The following is a 27001-nucleotide window of genomic DNA, read 5'->3' as shown; positions in this document are numbered from 1 at the left end:
TTTGGGTTGAATACTTTACCCTTGAAAACTGTTGCGACCCCCTATACTTGTGGGTTATCAAGACTATTTTCTGGCGCCGTTGCTGGGGAGCATAGCTCTATTCTTTGAGTCACTTGGGATATATATCTGCTTATTATTATGATGAACTTAAGAGATTCAAAAAACAAGATCTATCCCTCAACTACGAGGGGAGGTAAGGAACTGCCATCTAGCTCTGCACTTGATTCACCTTCTGTTTTGAGTAAGTTTGTGACACCTACACCCACTTCTGCTATGCATGATACTTATGATGAAACTACCTCTATGCCTGATACTACTGTGCCACTTAGTGATTTTCTTGATGAACAACTTGCTAGGGCTAGAGAAATTGAAAATATTGAATCTGATGATACTGATGAAAGTGATGATGAAGAACCACTTGCCATCCCTAAGGGTTATGTTTTTGACCAAGATGCCCCTTTAGCCATTTTAACTTGCAGAAATAGAACTGGACTAAAAAATTATTAGCTAAATGGAGTAAGCAATCTCTAAATGCTAGAATGAAACCTGACCCTGCTTTTGCTACTTCACCTATCTTTGTTACTAATAAGGATTATGAATTCTCTGTTGATCCTGATATAATTACTTTGGTTGAATCTGATCCTTTTCATGGTTATTAATCTGAAACTGTTGTGGCACATCTTACTAAACTGAATGATATAGCTACCCTGTTCACTAAAGATGAGAGAACTTGCTACTTTTACATCCTTAAAATATTCCCGTTCTCATTAAAGGGTGATGCTAAGATATGGTTTAATTCTCTTGATCCTCGTTGTGTGCGAAGTCCCCAGGATATGATTTATTACTTCTCTGCTAAATATTTCCCCGCTCATAAGAAACAAGCTGCTTTAAGGGATATATATAATTTTGTGCAAATTGAATAAGAGAGTCTCCCACAAGCTTGGGGGAGGCTTCTCCAATTACTTAATGCTTTGCCTGATCATCCTCTTAAGAAAAATGAAATACTTGATATCTTTTATAATGGACTAACCGATGCCTCCAGAGATTACCTGGATAGTTGTGCTGGTTCTGTTTTCAGGGAAAGAACACCGGATGAAGCTGAAATTCTATTGAATAATATGTTGACAAATGAAAATAATTGGACACCTCCGGAGCCAATTCCTGAGCCTATTTCTAAACCAACTCCGAAGAAGAGGGTATTCTATTTCTCAGTCCTCAAGATATGCAAGAGGCAAGGAAATCTATGAAAGAGAAAGGTATTAAAGCCGAAGATGTTAAGAATTTACCTCCAATCGAAGAAATACATGGTCTTAATTCACCGCCTGTTGAAGAAACATATAATCTTAATCCTTCTCCTATTGAAGAAATTCATGGTCTTGATAACCCGACACAGGTAGTAAAGGTAAATTCTCTCTATAGATATGATAAAGCTGTAATCCCATTTACTAAAATTGCTAGCCCATGCTTAGACGAGTTTGATAAATTTATGGCTAAGCAGAAGACTTTAATGCTTATTTTGGTAGAGAATTAAAATACAATTCAAATCTGCTTAGACACTTGGGTGATTATATGGCTAATGTCAAAGGTGAACTTAAACTTATTAGTAAACATGCTTCTATGGTTACCACTCAAGTAGAACAAGTACTTAAAGCTCAAAATGATTTGCTCAATGAATTGAATAGCATAGATAATGATATGCTGTTAGAGTGGCTACTAGAACTGGTAGAATGACTCAGGAACCTTTGTATCCTGAAGGCCACCCTAAGAGAATTGAGCAAGATTCTCAGAGAAATAATTTAGATGTACCTAGTTCTTCTAAAAAGAAGAAAAAGAAAAATGATAGGACTTTGAATGCTCCTAGTGATCCTATTGTTGAAACACCTGAGAATCCAAATGATATTTCTATTTTTGATGCTGAAACACAACCTGGTAATGAACGTGAAACTAGTGATAATATTAATGATAACATTCATAATGATGCTCAACCTAGTAATGATAATGATATAGAAATTGAACCCGCTGTTGATCTTGATAACCCACAATCAAAGAATCAACGTTATGATAAGAAAGACTTTGTTGATAGGAAACATGGTAAAGAAAGAGAGCCTTGGGTTCAGAAACCCATGCCTTTTCCTCCCAAACCATCCAAGAAAAAGGATGATGAGGATTTTGAGCGCTTTGCTGAAATGATTAGACCTATCTTTTTGCATATGCGATTAACTGATATGCTCAAAATAAATCCTTATGCTAAGTACATGAACGATATTATTACAAATAAAAGAAAGATACCGGAAGCTGAAATTTCCACCATGCTTGCTAATTATACTTTTAAGGGTGGAATCCCAAAGAATTTGGAGATCCAGGAGTACCCACTATACCATGCTCTATTAAAAGAAACTATGTTAAAACTGCTTTATGTGATCTTGGAGCCAGTGTTAGTGTTATGCCTGTCTCTTTATATCGTAGACTTGATTTGAATAAGTTGACACCTACTGAAATATCTTTGCAAATGGCTAATAAATCAACTGCTATACCTGTCGGTATTTGTGAGGATGTGCCTGTTGTAGTTGCAAATGTTACTATTTTAACAGACTTGATTTGAAGACCCTTTTTTGAATACTGCAGGGGCTGTTATTGATTGCACTAAAGGCAATGTCACTTTTCATGTTAATGGTAATGACACATGGTGCACTTCCCGAGGAAACAACCTCAAGTTCATAGCATCAACTCTATTGGAAAAATTCCATCGATTATATTTGGAGATTTTGAATTTCCTCTTCCTACTGTCAAGAAGAAATATGATATTCTTATTATTGGGGATGTGCATATCCCCGTTGAGGTAACATAGTGTTATTCGAAATTTCTCCGGTTCCATGTTATTCGGAATGAGTTCGTTAACAAGACTTGATCAACCTTGTTAGTGGATTCCTTTTGATGATCATGAGATGGATGAAACTAGAAGGCACAACCTTCTGTACCCCACTTTTACTTTATGTTATTTATATTAAATAAAATAAAAATAAATATTTTTCTGTCTGTTATCTGATTATCCGTGCAATATAAAAATACCTCAAAAATAAAAGTTCTCCAAATGCCCTGAAAATTAAATATGATTTTTTTCTAGAATATTTGAGGATTTATGGAACAGAGAACACACCAGGGGGGCCAACCACCTTGCCACGAGGGTGGAGGGCACGCCCACCCCTCTAGGGCGTGCCCCCCTGCCTCGTGGGCCCACGGTGGCCCTCCTCACTTATCCTTTCACCCATACACTTCATCTTCCTCCCCCAAACACGAATAACCACCTCAAACCCGAGTCCAAGCTCATTTAGCTGCCATTTTCGATCTCCTTGCTCAAAGCACCTCTCACAAAACTGCTTGGGGAGATTGTTCCTTGGTATGTGACTCCTCCATTGGTCCAATTAGTTTTTGTTCTAGTGCTTTATTCATTGCAAATTTTTGCTGCTTAGGTGACCCTGTTCTTGAGCTTGCATGTCAAATTTATATGGTTCCAAGTAGTTTTGATGCATGATATAGGCCCTAGGCACTTGTAGGAGTAGTTACTATCAATATTATTGAGTTTGGTTTACTTTTATTTCGAAGTTACTAAATTTTTTTCAGAATTTTTCAGAGGAAGAAAAATGCTTAGGAAAATGTTCCAAGGTGGTTCTTCAAGGAAGAAAGGACCCAGGCTTGCAATGCGTGATGCTGATGAAGAGCCACCAAGAGACACTCCAGTGCGTCCTTGCGAGTGGCCTTCTGAAAATTAATGGATCGAGCGGGAATAAAAGAAGAATTCAACGCATATTTGCGTAACGCCGATCTCGTGAGCTTCGAGGAAGAGAAGTGCAACCAGTATCATAATCGCACTAGTTCCTTTGTGAGGAGGTTTGAATTTTCAACTTCACGTAATTCTCCAACTGTCCTGTTTGATCTTTATGATAAATCTTATACCATGGACTTAGAGGATTTTACCACTGCATGCAAATTTCCAAAATGGGGTAGTATAAGGGATCCTCGCAAATATGAATTTAGAGATTTTCTTGCTAATATAACTATAGGAGAATCTAGAGATATTACACAAGCTACCATAGGGAGCATTCACTTTCCTTCTATACATTATTTTGCTCTCTTCATAGGTAGATGCATAAATGGTAAAGATGAGGCATGTCACGTGTGTGTCCCTGGCCTCAGTATTCTTAGGAGTGCTGTGTTGGGAGACAAATCATATAATTTAGGAGCCATTGTGGCACGTAGGTTGCATCTTAATAGACGTAATGGAGATTTCTTTGGTGGAATTTATGCAACTCGCGTAGCTAATTTTCTTGGTATAGATGTATGCGAAGATGATATTGAATTACCTCCTACCTATCTAGATTTTAATGCTATGGTTCACCACCAGTTTGTCGAGAGGAAAGTATCACCTCTCCAGTATTGACTAATCTTTGACAGAGGCCGTGCTGTCCGTATTACTCTCCCTGCTCCTGCTTTCTTTGATTATCAGGCAAGAGGAGGATTTACTATTACCAGAGAGGAGGCAAATTAGTACGAGAGGAGAGAGGAGGCCACTCGTCGCCACACTGCAGCTCAGCAGGCGATAGCTTCTGCATCACAGTACGACCCCAACTATTATTATGGATATCCGCCAGGCCAGCCGTGGCCATAGACCAACTTAGGCCAAAAGCCTAAGCTTGGGGGAGTACGCATTTCTCACCGACATTACATTTATGTTCACACACTCATTGCTAGATGTCGGTGTTCATTTTCTTTTTTATGTTTTATTCTTGTGTGTTTAATAAACCTTAAGAAAAACCAAAAAAATTAGTTGTAGCTTTTAATTAGTTTACTTTCCATGCTTGTAGTAGTAATTAAAAAGAAAACCCAAAAATATTTCCTGTTCTTCTTTTGCTTGTTGGGAGCTTTCCCGTGTAAATAGTTTTATTTCTTTTCTTTTCTTTGGGGGTTGATAGGAGAAGACCATAATTAAATTGTTGAAGTGGCTCTTATATGCATTATTGTTGATCTGACAAAAGAGCCCATATTGCCTTGTCTTCTCTTGCTTATTGAATGCCCGTAGATTCTAGCTTAGTCCAATGCACGTGCACTATTATTATTATTCACATCATTCAGTCGTGCAAGTGAAAGGCAATTATGATGATATTTGATGGACTGACTGAAATGAGAAAAGCTGGTATGAACTCGACATCTTTTGTTTTTGTAAATATGATTAGTTCATCGTTCCTGATTCAGCCTATTATGAATAAACATGTTTGCAATGACAACTAGAGATCATGGTTTCTTATGCCATGCTTGATTAGCTATGAGTTATAATGGTTTACCTTGCGTGCCAACATGCTATTAAAATGGTTATGATGTGGTATGATAGGGTGGTATCCTCCTCTGAATGATTTAAGTGACTTGACTTGGCGCATGTTCACGCATGTAGTTGAAACAAAATCAACATAGCCTTCACGATATTTATGTTCATGGTGGATTATATCCTACTCATGCTTGCATTCGGTGTTGATTAATTTTAATGCATGTTCATGACTGTTGTCGCTCTCTAGCTGGTCGCTTCCCAGTCTTTTGCTAGCCTTCACCTGTACTAAGCGGGAATACTGCTTGTGCATCCAACTCCTTAAACCCCAAAGTTATTCCACATGAGTCCACTATACCTACCTATATACGGTATCTACCTGCCGTTCCAAGTAAATTTGTATGTGCCAAACTCTAAACCTTCAAATAAATATCCTGTTTTATATGCTCGAATAGCTCATGTATCAACTAGGGTTGTCTGTATCTTCCATGTTAGGCGGGTTATTCTCAAGAGGAGTGGACTCCGCTCCTCACTCACGAGATAAATGGCTGGTCACTGGGATGCCCAGTCCCATGCTTTATGCAAACTAAATCAAAATAATTGCAAACAAAACTCCCCCTGGGACTCTTGTTAGTTGGAGGCACTCGTTGTTTCGAGCAAGCCATGGATTGATGCTTGTGGTGGAATGGGGAGTAGAAACTTTACCATTCTGTTTGGGAACCGCCTATAATGTGTGTAGCATGGAAGATATCACCATCTCTTGGTTGTTATGTTGACAATAAAAGTATACCTCTCAAAATATTATGCACCTCTGTTTCAAAACCGAGCTCTGGCACCTCTACAAATCCCTACTTTCCTCTGCGAAGGGCCTATCTATTTACTTTTATGCTGAGTCATCATCCTCTTATTAAAAAGCACCAGTTGTAGAGCACCGCTGTCATTTGCATTCATTACTATTAGTTTACACTAAGTATGACTTGACTGGATCTCTTTTACCATGAATTACAATGCCTAGTCATTCCTTGGTCTTTAAAGGTGCTCTGCATTTATGTTTTGCAGTCTCAAAAAGGGCTAGCGAGATACCATCCTGTTATATCATATTGTGATTGTTTTGAGAAAGTGTTGTCATCCGAGTTTTATTATTATGGCTCGCTAGTTGATTATGCTATTGATATGAGTAAACTTGAGACCTATGTGTTATTGCAAATGTGGTTAGTTATAATCTTTCCTGAAAACTTGAATGCTGGCTTTACAAATTTACAACAACAAGAGCAAACCGAGTTTGTAAAAGTTTTTCTTTATCACTTTCAGATTGTCAACTGAATTGCTTGCGGACAAGCAAAGGTTTAAGCTTGGGGGAGTTGATACGTCTCCAACGTATCTACTTTTCCAAACACTTTTCCCTTGTTTTGGACTCTAACTTGCATGATTTCAATAGAACAAACCCGGATTGGCGTTGTTTTCAGCTGAATTACCATGGTGTTATTTATGTGCAGGAGCAAACGTTCTCGGAATGACCTGAAACTTCACGGAGACACTTTTCAGAAAATAAGAAAAATACCTGCTAAAGATGAAGGCCAGGGGGGGCACCGTCTTGCCACGAGGGGCGGGGGCGTGCCTGCCCCCCTTGGGCGCGCCCCCTACCTCGTGGTCCCCCTGTTGCGTCTCTGACTCCAACTCCACCTCCATATATTGAGTTTTGATGAGAAAAAAAATCAGGGAGAAGAAATCATCACGTTTTACGATACGGAGCCGCCGCCAAGCCGTAAAACCACTCGGGAGGGCTGATCTGAAGTCCGTTCGGGGCTTCGGAGAGGGGAATCCGTCGCCATCGTTTATCATCCTCCATCACCAATTTCATGATGCTCACCGTCGTGCGTGAGTAATTCCATCGTAGGCATACTGGACGGTGATGGGTTGGATGTGATCTATCATGTAATCGAGTTAGTTTTGTTAGGGTTTGATCCCTAGTATCCACTATGTTCTGAGATTGATGTTGCTATGACTTTGCTATGCTTAATGCTTGTCACTAGGGCCCGAGTGCCATGATTTCAGATCTGAACCTATTATGTTTTCATCAATATATGAGTGTTCTTGATCCTATCTTGCAAGTCTATAGTCACCTATTATGTGTTATGATCCGTTAACCCCGAAGTGACAATAATCGGGATACTTACCGGTGATGACCGTAGTTTGAGGAGTTCATGTATTCACTATGTGTTAATGCTTTGTTCCGGTTCTCTATTAAAAGGAGGCCTTAATATCCCTTAGTTTCTGTAAGGACCCCGCTGCCACGGGAGGGTAGGACAAAAGATGTTATGCAAGTTCTTTTCCATAATCACGTATGACTATATTCGGAATACATGCCTACATTACATTGATGAACTGGAGCTAGTTCTGTGTCACCCTAGGTTATGACTGTTACATGATGAACCGCATCCGACATAATTCTCCATCACCGATCCATTTCCTACGAGCTTTCCATATATTGTTCTTCGCTTATTTACTTTCCCATTGCTATTGCTATCATCACTACAAAATACCCAAAACATTGCTTTTACTACAGTTACCTTTTGTTACCGTTATCACTACTATCATATTACTTTGCTACTAAATACTTTGCTGCAAATATTAAGCTTCTAGGTGTGGTTGAATTGACAACTCAACTGCTAATACTTGAGAGTATTCTTTGGCTCCCCTTGTGTCGAATTAATAAATTTGGGTTGAATACTTTACCCTCGAAAACTGTTGTGATCCCCTATGATGAAAACCCCATCTTGTTATCCTCGATGGCAACAATACAATACGTGCCTTGCTGCCCCTTCTATCACTAGGAAAGGACACCGCAAGATCGAACCCAAAGCTAAGCACTTCTCCCATTGCAAGAACAACCAATCTAGTAGGCCAAGCCAAACTGATAATTCGAAGAGACTTGCAAAGATAACCAATCATACATAAAAGAATTCAGAGAAGATTCAAATATTATTCATAGATAGACTTGATCATAAACCCACAATTCATCGGTCTCAACAAACACACCACAAAAAGAAGATAATAGATCTCAGCAAGAGAGGGGGAGAACATTGTATTGAGATCCAAAAACAGAGAAGAAGCCGTCTAGCTACTAACTATGGACTCGTAGGTCTGAAGTAAACTACTCACACTTCATCAGAGAGGCTTGGATGATGATGTAGAAGCCCTCCGTGATCGATGCCCCCTCCGGCGGAGCTCCAGAACAGGCCCCAAGATGGGATCACGTGGATACAGAAAGTTGCGGTGGTGGAATTAGGTTTTTGGCTGCGTACCTGATCGTTTTGGGGTACGTGGATATATATAGGAGGAAGAAGTACGTCGGTGGAGCAACAAGGGGCCCACGAGGGTGTGGGGCGCGCCTGGTAGGGTAGGGCACGCCCCCTACCCCGTGGCCTCCTGTTACGTGCCTTGATGTAGGGTCCAAGTCTCCTGAGTTGTATTCGATGAGAAAATCACGTTCCCAAAGGTTTCATTCCGTTTGGACTCCGTTTGATATTCCTTTTCTTCGAAACCCTAAAACAGGCAAAAAACAACAATTCTGGGTTGGGCCTCCAGTTAATAGGTTAGTCCCAAAAATAATATAAAAGTGGAAAATAAAGCCCAATATAGTCCAAAACAGTAGATAATATAGCATGGAGCAATAAAAAATTATAGACATGTTGGAGACGTATCAAGCATCCCAAGCTTAGTTCCTGCTCGTCCTCGAGTAGGTAAATGATAAAAATAGAATTTTTGATGCGGAGTGCTACTTGGCATAATTTCAATGTAAATCTTCTTAATTGTGGTATGAATATTCAGATCCAAAATATTCAAGACAAAAGTTCATGTTGACATAAAAATAATAATACTTCAAGCATACTAACAAAGCAATTATGTCTTCTCAAAATAACATGGCCAAAGAAAGCTATCCCTACAAAATCATATAGTCTGGCTATGCTCTATCTTCACCACACAAAGTATTTAAATCATGCACAACCCCGATGACAAGCCAAGCAATTGTTTCATACTTTTGACATTTTCAAAACTTTTTCGATCTTCACGCAATACATGAGCGTGAGCCATGGATATAGCACTATATGTGGAATAGAATGGTGGTTGTGGAGAAAACAAAAAGAGGGGAAGATAGTCTCACATCAACTAGGCGTATCAACGGGCTATGGAGATGCCCATCAATAGATATCAATGTGAGTGAGTAGGGACTGCCATGCAACGGATGCACTAGAGCTATAAGTATATGAAAGCTCAACAAAATAAACTAAGTGGGTGTGCATCCAACTCGCTTGCTCACGAAGACCAAGGGCATTTTGAGGAAGCCCATCATTGGAATATACAAGCCAAGTTCTATAATGAAAAATTCCCACTAGTATATGAAAGTGACAAAATGAGAGACTCTCTATCATGAAGATCATGGTGCTACTTTGAAGCACAAGTGTGGTAAAAGGATAGTAACATTGTCCCTTCTCTCTTTTTCTCTCTTTTTTTGTTTGGGCCTTTTTTTATGGCCTCTTTTTTTTGTCCGGAGTTTCATCCCGACTTGTGGGGGAATCATAGTCTCCATCATCCTTTCCTCACTTGGGACAATGCTCTAAAAATGATGATCATCACACTTTTATTTTTCTTACAACTAAGCAATTACAACTCAATTCTTAGAACAAGGTATGACTCTATATGAATGCCTCCGGCGGTGTACCAGGATATGCAATGAATCAAGAGTGACATGTATGAAAGAACTATGAATGGTGGCTTTGCCACAAATACGATGTCAACTACATGATCATGCTAGCAATATGACAATGATGGAGCATGTCATAATGAATGGAACGGTGGAAAGTTGCATGGCAATATATCTCGGAATGGATATGGAAATGCCATGATAGGTAGATATGGTGGCTGTTTTGAGGAAGGTATATGGTGGGTGTATGATACCGGCGAAAGGTGCGTGGTATTAGAGAGGCTAGAAATGGTGGAAGGAAGGAAGGTGCGTATAATCCATGGACTCAACATTAGTCATAAAGAACTCATATACTTATTGCAAAAATCTAGAAGTTATCAAAGCAAAGTATTACACGCATGCTCCTAGGGGGATAGATTGGTAGGAAAAGACCATCGCTCGTCCCCGACCGCCACTCACAAGGAAGACAATCAATAAATAAATCATGCTCCAACTTCATCACATAACGGTTCACCATACATGCATGCTACAGGAATCACAAACTTTAACACAAGCATTTCTCAAATTCACAACTACTCAACTAGCATGACTCTAATATCACCATCTTCATATCTCAAAACAATTATCAAGCATCAATCTTTTCTTAGTATTCAACGCACTCAAAAGGAAGTTCTACAAATCTTGAATACCAAGCATATTATTATTAAGCAAATTACCATGCTATTAAGACTCTCAAAATAATATAAGTGAGGCATGATAGATCAATAGTTTCTATAAAACAAATCCACCTCCATGCTCTAAAAGATATAAGTGAAGCACCAGAGCAAAACTATAAAGCTCAAAAGATATAAGTGAAGCACATAGAGTATTCTATTAAATTCCAAATTATATATGGTTCTCTCAAAAGGTGTGTACAGCAAGGATGATTGTGGTATACTAATAAGCAAAGACTTAAATCATAAAAGACGCTCCAAGCAAAACACATATCATGTGGTGAATAAAAATATAGCTCCAAGTAAAGTTACCGATAGAAGTAGACGAAAGAGGGGATGCCTTCCGGGGCATCCCCAACCTTTGGCTTTTAGGTGTCCTTAGATTATGTTGGGGGTGCCATGGTCATCCCCAAGCTTAGGCTCTTGCCACTCCTTGTTCCATAATCCATCAAATCTTTACCCAAAACTTGAAAACTTCACAACACAAAACTTAAAGTAGAAAATCTCGTGAGCTCCGTTAGCGAAAGAAAAGAAAAGACCACTTTAAGGTACTGTAATGAACTCATTCTTTATTTATATTGGTGTTATACCTACTGTATTCCAACTTCTCTATGGTTTATAAACTATTTTACTAGCCATAGATTCATCAAAATAAGCAAACAACACACGAAAAACAGAATCTGTCAAAAACATAACAGTCTGTAGTAATCTGTAGCTAGCGCAAGATCTTGAACCCCAAAAATTCTAAAATAAATTTCTGGACGAGGAATTTATCTATTAATCATCTGCAAAAATAATTAACTAAATATCACTTTTTAAATAAAAATTACAGCAGTTTTTGTGAGTGCTAAAGTTTCTGTTTTTTACAGCAAGTTCAACAAGACTTTCCCCAAGTCTTCCCAACGGTTCTACTTGGCACAAACACCAATTAAACAAAAAAAGCACAACCCAAACAGGGGCTAAATAATTTATTTATTACTAAACATGAGAAAAAAAATCAAGGAATAAAAATAAAATTGGGTTGCCTCCCAACAAGCGCTATCGTTTAATGCCCCTAGCTAGGCATAACAAGCAAGAATAGATCTAGGTGTTGCCATCTTTGGTATTAGGAAAGAAAAGAGCAAACTTGCTATCTATAGAATTAATCCTTCTACTTTGATAAAGAACATGGCTATTAATGGTAGAAGAAATATTAAGTATGTTACGGAAATTTGTATCTAGACTAGCCTTAATCTCTTTAATAGATTCATTTTGGTAAGAGAGGAAAAGAGATGTAGATTCAACTTTCTCATTCATGGGGTGACCAAATATGGTTTTCATTTTTTCATAAGTGTCTACGACATCCCCTTCAAGAAAACCTTCCTCAAATATAGAATCTAAGACATGCTTAAAAGAGGAAGGAAGGGCATTATAAAAGCTTTTTAAGTAGACTTCAATTTGATATTGAGGCACATAACTAGCCCTTATTCTTAGTAGTCTATACCAAGCATCTTTCAAAGATTCATCAAGTAAATAATGAAAAAATTACAGAATCATCTTCATCAAAATTATTAAGATTCTCATTGATAACTCTGGTAGGTTTTCCATAGTATTTATGAGCTTAGCGATAACAGAAGGGTTGTCCAAAGTACTAAAACTCCGGAGAGAACCCCCTACCCTTTTGGATTCAGACATAGCGGAAGAAAGGCAAGGAAAAAGAAGGATGATAGAGAGAGAGAGAGAGAGCGGGCGAATAAAACGGCAAGGGTGAAGTGGGGGAGAGGAAAACGAGAGGCAAATGGCAAATAATGTAATGCGGGAGATAGGGATTGTGATGGGTACTTGGTATGTTGAATTTTGCGCAGACTCCCCGGCAACGGCGCCCGAAATTCTTCTTGCTACCTCTTGAGCACTGCGTTGGATTTCCCCGAAGAGGGGAGGATGATGCAGCAAAATAGCGTAAGTATTTCCCTTAGTTTTTGAGAACCAAGGTATCAATCCAATAGGAGGCTACGCTCAAGTCCCTTGTACCTACACAAAAACAATAGCTCAACGCAACCAACACGCTTAGGGGTTGTCAGTCCCTTCACGGTCACTTACGAAAGTGAGATCTGATAGAGATGATAAATAATGATTTTGGTATTGAGATGCAAAGTAAAAAGTAAAAGACAAAGTAAAAGCAAAGCAATAATAAAGTGATGGAGATTGATATGATGAGAAAGAGACCTGGGGGCCATAGGTTTCACTAGTGGCTTCTCTCAAGAGCGTAGTATTCTACGGTGGGTGAACAAATTACTGTTGAGCAATTGACAGAATTGAGCATAGTTATGAGAATATCTAGGTATGATCATGTATATAGGCATCAGTCCGAGACAAGTAGACCGAAACAATTCTGCATCTACTACTATTACTCCACTCATCGACCGCTATCCAGCATGCATCTAGAGTATTAAGTTAAAAACAGAGTAACGCCTTAAGCAAGATGACATGATGTAGAGGGATAGTTTCATGCAATATGATAAAAACCCCATCTTGTTATCCTCAATGGCAACAATACAATACGTGCCTTGCTGCCCCTTCTGTCACTAGGAAAGGACACCGCAAGATCGAACCCAAAGCTAAGCACTTCTCCCATTGCAAGAACAACCAATCTAGTAGGCCAAACCAAACTGATAATTCGAAGAGACTTGCAAAGATAACCAATCATACATAAAAGAATTTGGAGAAGATTTAGATATTCTTCATAGATAGACTTGATCATAAACCCACAATTCATTGGTCTCAACAAACACACCGCAAAAAGAAGATAACATCGAATAGATCTCCGCAAGAGAGGGGGAGAACATTGTATTGAGATCCAAAAAGAGAGAAGAAGCCATCTAGCTACTAACTATGGACCCGTAGGTCTGAAGTAAACTACTCACACTTCATCGGAGAGGCTTGTTTGATGATGTAGAAGCCCTCCGTGATCGATGCCCCCTCCGGCGAAGCTCCCGAACAGGCCCCAAGATGGGATCTCGTGGATACAAAAAGTTGCGGTGGTGGAATTAGGTTTTTGGCTCCGTATCTGATCATTTGGGGGTACGTGGATATATATAGGAGGAAGAAGTACGTCGGTGGAGCAACAGGGGGGCCACGAGGGTGGGGGCGCGCTTGGTAGGGTAGGGCGCGCCCCCTACCTCGCGGCCTCCTGTTACGTGCCTTGACGTAGGGTCCAAGTCTCCTGAGTTGTATTCGATGAGAAAATCATGTTCCTGAAGGTTTCATTCTGTTTGGACTCTGTTTGATATTCCTTTTCTTCGAGACCCTAAAACAGGCAAAAAACAACAATTCTGGGCTGGGCCTACGGTTAATAGGTTAGTCCCAAAAATAATATAAAAGTGGAAAATAAACCCCAATATAGTCCAAACAGTAGATCATATAACACAGAGCAATCAAAAATTATAGACACGTTGGAGACGTATCAGATTTATATCTACTTATCATTATGAAGAACTTGAAAGACACTAAAACAAAAATTTATCCCTCAACTACGAGGGGAGGTAAGGAAGTGCCATCTAGCTCTACACTTGATTCACCTTATGTTTTGAGTAAGCTTGCGACACCTATACCTGCTTCTGCTATTCATTCTGATATGTCGCATGTTATTGATGATGCCACTTCAGCTATGCATGATACTTATGATGAAACTACTTCTATGCTTGATACTACTATGCCACTTGGTGAATTTCTTGATGAACAACTTGCTAGGGCTAGAGAGAATGAAATTATTGAAACTAATAATATTGATGAAAGTGATGATGAAGATTCTCCCCCTAGATATGAATTGCCTGTTGTTCCTAAGGGTTATGTTGTTGACGAAGAAACTGCTAGAGATTTTCTTGCTTGCAATGATAGGAGTGATCTTAAGAAATTATTAGCTAAGCTGAAACAAAAAACTCTGAATGCTAGAATGAATTATGATCCTGCTTATGCTACTTCACCTATCTTTGTTACCGATAAGGATTATGAATTCTCTATCGACCCTGATATAATTACTTTGGTTGAACCTGATCCTTTCTACGGCTATGAATCTGAAACTGCTGTGGCACATCTTACTAAATTAAATGATATAGCTACCCTGTTCACTAATGATGAGAAAACTCGCTATTATTATATCCTTAAATTATTTCCGTTCTCATTAAGGGGTGATGCTAAGATATGGTTTAATTCTCTTGATCCTGGTTGTGTGCGTAGTCCCCAGGATATGATTTATTACTTCTCTGCTAAATATTCCCCCACTCGTAAGAAACAAGCTGCTTTAAGGGAAATATATAATTTTGTGCAAATTGAAGAAGAGAGTCTCCCACAAGCTTGGGGGAGGCTTCTCCAATTACTTAATGCTTTGCCTGATCATCCTCTTAAGAAAAATGAAATACTTGATATCTTTTATAATGGACTAACCGATGCTTCCAGAGACCACCTAGATAGTTGTGCTGGTTGTGTTTTCAGGGAAAGGACACCAGATGAAGCTGAAATTTTACTGAATAATATGTTGACTAATGAAAATAATTGGACACTTCCTGATCCAATTCCTGATCCAATTCTTGAACCAACTCCTAAGCCAGCACCGAAGTAAAGGGGTGTTCTATTTCTCAGTCCTGAAGATATGCAAGAGGCAAGGAAATCTATGAAAGAGAAAGGTATTAAAGCTGAAGATGTTAAGAATTTACCTCCTATTGAAGAAATACATGGTCTTGATAACCCCACACAGGTAGTAAAGGTAAATTCTCTCTATAGATATGATAAAGCTGAAATCCCTCCTACCAAGTTTGCTAGCCAATGCTTAGATGAGTTCAATAACTTTATGGTTAAGCAAGAAAATTTCAATGCTTATTTTGGTAGAGAATTAAAACGTAATGCTTATATGGTTGAACACTTGAGTGATTATATGGCTAATATTAAAGGTGAACTAAAACTTATTAGTAAACATGCTTCTATGGTTACCACCCAAGTAGAACAAGTACTTAAAGCTCAGAATGATTTGCTCAATGAATTAAATAGTAAGAAAAATGATAATGTTGTTAGAGTTATGACTAGAGGTGGTAAAATGACTCAGGAACCTTTGTATCCTAAGGGCCATCCTAAGAGAATTGAGCAAGATTCTCAGAGAAATAATAGTGATGCACCTAGTCCTTCTAAAAGGAAGAAAAAGAAAAATGATAGGACTTTGCATGCTTCTAGTGAACCTGTTGTAGACACACCTGAGAATCCCAATGATATTTCTATTTCTGATGCTGAAACACAATCTGGTAATGAACATGAACCTAGTAATAATGTTAATGATGATGTTCATGCTGATGCTCAACCTAGCAATAATAATGATGTAGAAATTGAACCTGTTGTTGATCTTGATAACCCACAATCAAAGAATCAACGTTATGACAAGAGAGACTTTGTTGCTAGGAAGCACGGTAAAGAAAGAGAACCATGGGTGTAACGCCCCGGACACACCCGGCGGTGGTTGTTACTCCTAGGGATCTAGACTGGCCCCACAGATCAATACTAGTCTTTTCTACGCACTTTGTCCTCACTGGTGCGCACCCGGGAGCAACTTCCTGGTCGGTCACCCATCCTGAAACTACTCCAAGATGAGCACGCTTAACTTTGGAGTTTTTGTCCGAATGGGCTCCCGGAAAAGAAGGAATTCCTTATTGATATGAGTAGTCTATCATCCCTATTAAGCCAGGCTATCACATACACCCCCACTCAGAGGAACCGACGTCCTCGTCGGGCCACAAGAACGTTCCCTCTTGGCACATACGTTTGTGCATCCAGTCCGGTACATGTGCCACGTCGTGTGCCACGATGGGTCACAAACGTCATGAACAACATGACCGTGCTCCTGTCCGCAAACATCCATGTAACCGTGAGGGTCGGCTCTGATACCAACTTGTAACGCCCCGGACACACCCGCCGGTGGTCGTTACTCCTGGTGGGATCTAGACTGGCCCCGCAGATCAATACTAGTCTTTTCTGCGCACTTTGTCCTCACTCGTGCGCACCCGGGAGGAACTTCCCGGTCGGTCACCCATCCTGAAACTACTCCAAGCTGAGCATGCTTAACTTTGAAATTTTTGTCCGAATGGGCTCCTGGAAAAGAAGGAATTCCTTATTGATATGAGTAGTCTATCATCCCTATTAAGCCAGGATATCACAATGGGTTCAGAAACCCATGCCCTTTCCTCCCAAACCATCCAAGAAAAAGGATGATGAGGATTTTGAGCGCTTTGCTAAAATGATTAGACCTATCTTTTTGCGTATGCAATTAACTGATATGCTCAAAATGAATCCTTATGCTAAATATATGAAGGAAATTGTTACTAATAAAAGAAAGATACCGGAAGCTAAAATTTCCACCATGCTTGCTAATTATACTTTTAAGGGTGGAATACCAAAGAAACTAGGAGATCCCGGAGTACCAACTATACCATGCTCCATTAAAACAAACTATGTTAAAACTGCTTTATGTGATCTTGGAGCCGGTGTTAGTGTTATGCCTCTTTCTTTATATCGTAGACTTGATTTGAATAAGTTGACACCTACTGAAATATCTTTGCAAATGGCTGATAAATCAACTGCTATACCTGTCGGTATTTGTGAGGATGTGCCTGTTGTGGTTGCAAACGTTACTATTTTAAGGGACTTTGTTATTCTTGACATTCCTGAGGACGATATTATGTTTATTATTCTTGGAAGACCCTTTTTGAATACTGCAAGGGCTGTTATTGATTGCACCAAAGGCAATGTCACTTTTCATGTTAATGGTAATGAGCATACGGTACACTTTTCGAGGAAACAACCTCAAGTCCACAGTATAAACTCTATTGGAAAAATGCCATCGATTATTTTTGGAGGTTTTGAATTTCCTCTACCTACTGTCAAGAACAAATATGATATTCTTATTATTGGGGACGTGCATATCCCCGTTGAGGTAACCTAGTGTTATTCGAAAATTCTCCGGTTCCATGTTATTCGGAATGAGTTTGTTAACAAGACCTGATCAACCTTGTTAGTGGATTCCTTTTGATGAGCCTGAGATAGATGAATTTAGAAAACACAACTATGTGTACCCTCCTTTTACTTTCTATTATTTATATTAAATAAAGCAAAAATAGTATTTTTCTCTCTGTTTTGTAAATTATCCTTGCAATAAAAATACCCCGAAAATAAAAGTTCTCCAAATGCCCTGAAGTTTAAATATGATTTTTTCTGGAATATTTGAGAATATCTGGCACTGAGAACATAGTAGGGGGAGCAAGCACCTGACCACGAGGGTGGAGGGCGCGCCCCTTGCCTCGTGGGCCCATGGTGGCTCCCCTCCACTTATTCCAGCTACCATACACTACTTCTTCCTCCCACAAACACCACCAACCAGCTCAAATCCGAGCCCAAGCTCATCTTGCTGCCATTTTCGATCTCCTTGCTCAAAGCACCTCTCACAAAACTGCTTTGGGAGATTGTTCCTTGGCATGTGACTCCTCCAATGGTCCAATTAGTTTTTGTTCTAGTGCTTTATTCATTGCATATTTTTGCTGCTTAGGTGACCCTGTTCTTGAGCTTGCATGTCAAATTTATATGGTCAAAAGTAGTTTTGATGCATGATATTGCCTCTAGGCACTTGTAGGAGTAGTTGTTATCAATTTTGTTGAGTTTGGTTTACTCTTATCTTGAAGTTACTAAAATTTCAGAAATTTTTCAGAGGAAGAAATATGTTTAGGAAAATGTACCAAGGTGACCCTTCAAGGAAGCAAGGACCCAGGCTCGCAATGCGCAATGCCGACGAAGAACCACTGAGGGAAGCTCAAGTGCGGGCTTGTGAATGGCCTTAAGAGGACTTTATGGATCGAGCGGGAATTAAGGAAGAATTTAATGCATATGTGCGTAATGCTGATCTTGAGAGCTTCGAGGCAGACAAATGCCACCAGTATCACTATCTCACTGATTCCTTTGTGAGGAAGTTTGAATTTTCATCATCACACAATTCTCAAACTGTCCTGTTTGATCTCTATGAAAATTCTTATACTATGGACTTAGAGGATTTTAACACTGCTTGCAAACTTCCACAATGGGGTAGTCCTAATGAACCTCACAAATCTGAATTTAGAGATTTTCTTGCTAGTATAATTGTGGGGGAATCTAGAGACATAACACAAGCTACCATAGGGAGCATTCATTTTCCTGCTATACATTATTTTGTTCTCTTCATAGGTAGGTGCATAAATGGTAAGGATGAAGCATGTCACATGTGTGTCCCTGACCGCAGTGTTCTCAGGAGTGCTGTATTAGAAGATAGACATTATAATCTGGGAGACATTGTTGCACGTAGGTTGCATAATAATAGATTTAGTGGAGATTTCTTCCGTGGAATTTATGCAACCCGTCTAGCTAATTTTCTTGGTCTAACCATATGTGGGTATGATATTGAGTTGCCTCCTTTTTATTTCGATTATGAGGCCATGGTTCGTCATCAGTTTGTTGAGAGGAACGATCAGTTCCCCCAGTACCGACTAATCTTTGACAGACGATGCACCTATCACGTCGCTCTTCTTGCTCCTGCTTTCTTTGACTTTCAGGCAAAAGGGAGATATGTTATTACCAGGGAGGAGGCGGCCGAGTATAAGAGGAGGATGGAGACGACCCGTCTCCAAGCGGCAGCTCATGAGGCAATAGCTACTGCATCTCAGTATGACCCCAACTACAACTTTGGATATCCGCCAGGCCAGCCGTGGCCATAGACCAACTTAGGCCAAAAGCCTAAGCTTGGGGGAGTACGTATTTCTCACCAGCATTACATTCATATTCACTCACTCATTGCTAGCTGTCGGTTCTTGCTACCTCTTGAGCACTGCGTTGGTTTTCCCCGAAGAGGAAGGGATGATGCAGCAAAGTAGCGTAAGTATTTCCCTCAGTTTTTGAGAACCAAGGTATCAATCCAGTAGGAGGCTACGCGTGAGTCCCTCGTACCTGCACAAAACAAATAAATCCTCGCAACCAACGCGACAAGGGGTTGTCAATCCCTACACGGTCACTTACAAGAGTGAGATCTGATAGATATGATAAGATAATATTTTTTTGGTATTTTTATAATAAAGATGCAAAGTAAAATAAAAGCAAAGTAAAAAAGCAAAGGAAATAACTAAGTATTGGAAGATTAATATGATGAAGATAGACCCGGGGGCCATAGGTTTCACTAGTTGCTTCTCTCAAGAGCATAGGTATTCTATGGTGGCTGAACGAATTACTATTGAGCAATTGACAGAATTGACCATAGTTATGAGAATATCTAGGTATGATCATGTATATAGGCATCATGTCTGAGACAAGTAGACCGACTCCTGCCTGCATCTACTACTATTACTCCACTCATCGACCGCTATCCAGCATGCATCTAGAGTATTAAGTTCATGAAAACAGAGTAACGCCTTAAGCAAGATGACATGATGTAGAGGGATAAACTCATGCAATATGATGAAAACCCCATCTTGTTATCCTCGATGGCTACAATACAATACGTGCCTTGCTACCCCTACTGTCACTAGAAAGGACACCGCAAGATTGAACCCAAAGCTAAGCACTTCTCCCATTGCAAGAAAGACCAATCTAGTAGGCCAAACCAAACTGATAATTCGAAGAGACTTGCAAAGATAACCAATCATACATAAAAGAATTCAGAGAAGATTCAAATATTGTTCATAGATAGACTTGATCATAAACCCACAATTCATCGGTCTCAACAAACACACCACAAAAAGAATATTACATCGAATAGATCTCCACAAGAGAGGGGGAGAACATTGTATTGAGATCCAAAAAGAGAGAATAAGCCATCTAGCTAATAACTATGGACCCAAAGGTCTGAGGTAAACTACTCACACTTCATCAGAGGGGCTATGGTGATGATGTAGAAGCCCTCCGTGATCGATGCCCCCTCCGGTGGAGCTCCGGAACAGGCCCCAAGATGGGATCTCGTGGATACAGAAAGTTGCGGCAGCGGAATTAGGGTTTTGGCTCCATATCTGATCGTTTGGGGGTACATAGGTATATATAGGAGGAAGGAGTACATCGGTGGAGCAACAGGGGGCCCACAAGGGTGGAAGGCGCGCCTAGGGGGGGGGGGTAGGCGTGCCCCCTACCTCGTGGCCTCCTCTTTTGTTTCTTGATGTAGGGTCCAAGTCTCCTGGGTCTTGTTCGTTGAGAAAATCACGTTCCCGAAGGTTTCATTCCGTTTGAACTCCGTTTGATATTCCTTTTCTTCGAAACCCTAAAATAGGCAAAAAAAAACAACAATTCTGGGTTGGGCCTCCGGTTAGTAGGTTAGTCCCAAAAATAATATAAAAGTGGATAATAAAGCCCAATAATGTCCAAAACAGTAGATAATATAGCATGGAGCAATCAAAAATTATAGATACGTTGGAGACGTATCAAGCATCCCCAAGCTTAATTCCTGCTCGTCCTCGAGTAGGTAAATGATAAAAACAGAATTTTTGATGCGGAGTGCTACTTGGCATAATTTTAATGTAATTCTTCTTAATTGTGGTATGAATATTCAGGTCCGAAAGATTCAAGACAAAAGTTCATATTGACATAAAAATAATAATACTTCAAGCATACTAACTAAGCAATTATGTCTTCTCAAAATAACATGGCCAAAGAAAGTTCATCCCTACAAAATCATATAGTTTAGTCATGCTCCATTTTCGTCACACAAGAATGCTCTCATCATGCACAACCCCGATGACAAGCCAAGCAATTGTTTCATACCTTAGCAATCTCAAACCTATAAACTTTCACGCAATATATGAGCGCAAGCCATGGACATAGCACTATGGGTGGAATAGAATATGATGAGGGGGTTATGTCGAGAATACAAAAAAGGAGAAAGTCTCACATCAACGAGGCTAATCAATGGGCTATGGAGATGCCCACCGATTGATGTTAATGCAAGGAGTAGGGATTGCCATGCAACGGATGCACTAGAGCTATAAATGTATGAAAGCTCAACAAAAGAAACTAAGTGGGTGTGCATCCAACTTGCTTGCTCACGAAGACCTAGGGCACTTGAGGAGGCCCATTGTTGGAATATACAAGCCAAGTTCTATAATGAAAATTTCCCACTAGTATATGAAAGTGACAAAACAAAAGACTCTCTATCATGAAGGTTATGGTGCTACTTTAAAGCACAAGTGTGGCAAAGGATAGTAACATTGTCCTTTCTCTCTTTTTCTCTCATTTTTTTATTTGGGCCTTTATTTTTTTATGGCCTTCCTTTTTTTCCTCACTTGGGAGAATTCTCTAGAAAATGATGATCATCACACTTCTATTTATTTACAACTCAATGATTACAACTCGATGCTAGAACAAAAGATGACTGTAGAATGCCTCCGGCGGTGTACCAGGATATGCAATGAACCAAGAGTGACATGTATGAAAGAATTATGAACGGTGGCTTTGCCACAAATACTATTTCAACTACATGATCATGCTAAGCAATATGACAATGATGAATGTGTCATGATAAACGGAATGGTGGAAAGTTGCATGGAAATATATCTCGGAATGGCTATGGAAATGACATAATAGGTAGGTATGGTGGCTGTTTTGAGGAAGATATAAGGAGGTTTATGTGTGAAAGAGCGTATCATATCATGGGGTTTGGATGCACCGGCGAAGTTTGCACCAACTCTCAATGTGAGAAAGGGCAATGCATGGTACCGAAGAGGCTAGCAATGATGGAAGGGTGAGAGTGCGTATAATCCATGGACTCAACATTAGTCATAAAGAACTCACATAATTATTGCAAAAATCTACAAGTCAAAAACCTCGGCACTACGCGCATGCTCCTAGGGGGATAGATTGGTAGGAAAAGACCATCGCTCGTCCCCGACCGCCACTCATAAGGAAGACAATCAAAGAACACCCCATGTTTCAAATTTGTTACATAACATTTACCATACGTGCATGCTACGGGACTTGCAAACTTCAACACAAGCACTTCTCAAATTCACAACTACTCAACTAGCACGACTTTGATATTATTACCTCCATATCTCAAAACAATTATCAAGCATCAAACTTCTTTTAGTATTCAAAACACTCCTAGGATTTTTTACTAATCTTGAATACCTAGAATATTAGGATTATTTAAGCAAATTACCATGCTATTTAAGACTCTCAAAATAATCTAAGTGAAGCATGAGATATCAATAGTTTCTATAAAACAAATCCACCACCGTGCTCTAAAAGATATAAGTGAAGTACTAGAGCAAAACTATATAACTCAAAAGATATAAGCGAAGCACATAGAGTATTCTAACAAATTCCAAATCATGTATGGCTCTCTCAAAAGGTGTGTACAGCAAGGATGATTGTGGTAACTAAAAAGCAAATACTCAAATCATACAAGACGCTCCAAGCAAAACACATATCATGTGGTGAATAAAAATATAGCTCCAAGTAAAGTCACCGATAGAAGTAGACGAAAAGAGGGGATGCCTTCCGGGGCATCCCCAAGCTTTGGCTTTTAGGTGTCCTTAGATTATATTGGTGGTGCCATGGGCATCCCCAAGCTTAGGCTCTTGCCACTCGTTGTTCCATAATCCATCAAATCTTTACCCAAAACTCGAAAACTTCACAACACAAAACTCAAAGTAGAAAATCTCGTGAGCTCCGTTAGCGAAAGAAAACAAAAGAACACTTCAAGGTACTGTAATGAACTCATTATTTATTTATATTGGTGTTAAAACTACTGCATTCCAACTTCTCTATGGTTTATAAACTATTTTACTAGCCATAGATTCATCAAAATAAGCAAACAACACACTGTCAAAAACAGAACAGTCTGTAGTAATCTATAGCTAGCGCAAGATCTGGAACCCCAAAAATTCTAAAATAAATTTCTGGACGTGAGGAATGTATCTATTAATGCAAAAAGAATTAACTAAATAGCACTTTCCAAATAAAAATGGCAGCAGTTCTTGTGAGCGCTAAAGTTTCTGTTTTTTACAGCAAGATTAACAAGACTTTCCCCAAGTCTTCCCAACGGTTCTACTTGGCACAAACACTAATTAAACACAAAAAACACAACCTAAACAGAGGCTAGATAAATTATTACTAAACAGGAGCAAAAAGGAAGGAATAAAAATAAAATTGGGTTGCCTCCCAACAAGCGCTATCGTTTAACGCCCCTAAATAGGCATAAAAAGCAAGGATAGATCTAGGTATTGCCATAATAGTAAGATAGATCATTAAAACTCATTTCATATTTTCTACGTTCGGCAGCAAGTTTTCTTTGAGGCAAGCAAAAGTAATCAAAAGGGCTAAATTTAATGGGGCAAAAGTCCCCAAGATCAACCTTGGGAGGTATAGGTTCCTCCTTTGGTCCTTCGTATTGTACAACCAATTCATCATTATAAGCATTCTTTTGACAGAACTTAGTGAGCCTATATTCAAGAGAATATCCTAGTTCATTATTTCAAATGGCCAAATCATCATTAAGCTCAGAAATTCTATCAAATAAAACATTGGTAGGAACCCTTTTTCTAAGATTCTCATTAAAAGCAACATAGTCTAGAGATTGAAAACGCATTATTTCTTGTTGATCAAAAAGGACAGCCTCTATGGGAGGATGGCAAGCATCCACCCTATAATGCGCAAAGATTTCTTTGGCCTCTTTTATTATGAATCTAAACTCATGAGCCAAAAAGATAGTAGCGGCACACTTAACAGAAGAATGCTCAACATTAGAAAATTCTAGGAAAATCCTTTGTATGCAAGGATGCATGTGCATGAATTGTCTTTCAAGTTCAACTACAAGCATGGCAATAGCGTCCGCAAGACTACTAGTTCTATGAAGGATAGGACTACCCATAGAAGGTAAAGCACCGGCACAAGTAAAGAAATCTTGAATAACTCCTTTTCCAATAATATTACCACTACCAACACGGAAATTTTTTTGTATGTAAGATGGGTGGTTCTTTAGCAGGAGCATCAGAATTCTTCATGATATTATTATTGTCCATATCGACAATAATTTCTCGAATTTCAGACATAACAGCAGAAAGTGCAAGGGGCAAAAAGAGGCAAACAGAGAAGGAGATGGAGGATAGAGAGAGAGGGCGAATAAAACGGCAAGGGTGAAGTGGGGGAGAGGAAAACGAGAGGCAAATGGCAAATAATGTAATGCGGGAGATACGAATTGTTATGGGTACTTGGTATATTGACTTTTGCGTAGACTCCCCGGCAACGGCGCTAGAAATCCTTCTTTCTACCTCTTGAGCACTGCGTTGGTTTTCCCCGAAGAGGAAGGGATGATGAAACAAAGTAGCGTAAGTATTTCCCTCAGTTTTTCAGAACCAATGTATCAATCCAGTAGGAGGCTATGCGCGAGTCCCTCGTACCTGCACAAAACAAATAAATCCTCGCAACCAACGCGATAAGGGGTTGTTAATCCCTAGACGGCCACTTATGAGAGTGAGATCTGATAGATATGATAAGATAATATTTTTTGGTATTTTTATGATAAAGATGCAAAGTAAAATAAAAGCAAAGGAAATAACTAAGTATTGGAAGATTAATATGATTAAGATAGACCCGGAGGCCATAGGTTTCACTAGTGGCTTCTCTCAAGAGCATAGGTATTCTACGGTGGGTGAACGAATTACTGTTGAGCAATTGACAGAATTGAGCATAGTTATGAGAATATCTAGGTATGATCATGTATATAGGCATCACGTCCGAGACAAGTAGCCCGACTCCTGCCTGCATCTACTACTATTACTCCACTCATCGACCGCTATCCGGCATGCATCTAGAGTATTAAGTTCATGAAAACAAAGTAACACCTTAAGCAAGATGACATGATGTAGAGGGATAAACTCATGCAATATGATGAAAACCCCATCTTGTTATCCTCGATGGCAACAATACAATACGTGCCTTGCTGCCCCTACTGTCACTGGGAAAGGACACCACAAGATTGAACCCAAAGCTTAGCACTTCTCCCATTGCAAGAAAGATCAATCTAGTAGGCCAAACCAAACTAATAATTCGAAGATACTTGCAAAGATAACCAATCATACATAAAAGAATTGAGAGAAGATTCAAATATTGTTCATAGATAGACTTGATCATAAACCCACAATTCATCGGTCTCAACAAACACACCGCAAAAAGAAGATTACATCGAATAGATCTCCACAAGAGAGGGGGAGAATATTGTATTGAGATCCAAAAAGAGAGAAGAAGACATCTAGCTAATAACTATGGACCCGAAGGTCTGAGGTAAACTACTCACACTTCATCGGAGGGGCTATGGTGATGATGTAGAAGCCCTCCATGATCTATGCCCCCTCCGGCGGAGCTCCGGAACAGGTCCCAAGATGGGATCTCGTGGATACAGAAAGTTGCGGCGGTGGAATTAGGGTTTTGGCTCCATATCTGATCATTTGGGGGTACATTGGTATATATAGGAGGAAGGAGTACGTCGGTGGAGCAACAGGGGGCCCACGAGGGTGGAGGGCGTGCCTGGGGGGGTGTAGGCGTGCCCCCTACCTCGTGGCCTCCTCTTTTGTTTCTTGACGTAGGGTCCAATTCTCCTGGGTCTTGTTCGTTGAGAAAATCACGTTCCCGAAGGTTTCATTCCGTTTGGACTTTGTTTGATATTCCTTTTCTTCGAAACCCTAAAATAGGAAAAAAACAGCAATTCTGGGCTGGGCCTCCGGTTAGTAGGTTAGGCCCAAAAATAATATAAACGTGGATAATAAAGCCCAGTAATGTCCAAAACAGTAGATAATATAGCATGGAGCAATCAAAAATTATAGATACATTGGAGACGTATCAGTGCTCATACTTTTTCATTGTATCACCCATGCTAGTTTATTTTCCTTTTTATGTTTTCTTCTTGTGTGTTTAATATACCTTATAAAAATCAAAAAACAAAAAAATTAGTTGTAGCTTTTAATTAGTTGACCTTCCATGCTTGTAGTAGTAATTAAAAAGGAAACCCAAAAAGATTTCTCATTCTTCTTTTGCTTGTTGGGAGCTTTCTCGTGTAAATAGTTTTGTTTCTTTTCTTTCCTTTGGGGGTCGAGAGGAGAAGACCATGATTAAAATGTTAAAGTGTCTCCTATATGCATTATTGTTGATCTGACAAAAGAGCCCATATTACTTTGTCTTCTATCTTGAATTGAATGCTCGCAGATTAGTCCAATGCACGTGCACTATTATTATTATTCACATTGTTCGGTC

The sequence above is a fragment of the Triticum aestivum genome, chromosome 5A (assembly GCF_018294505.1).
Source record: "Triticum aestivum cultivar Chinese Spring chromosome 5A, IWGSC CS RefSeq v2.1, whole genome shotgun sequence".
In the NCBI taxonomy this organism is placed as follows: Eukaryota; Viridiplantae; Streptophyta; class Magnoliopsida; order Poales; family Poaceae; genus Triticum; species Triticum aestivum.
This window is presented reverse-complemented; position numbering follows the sequence as displayed.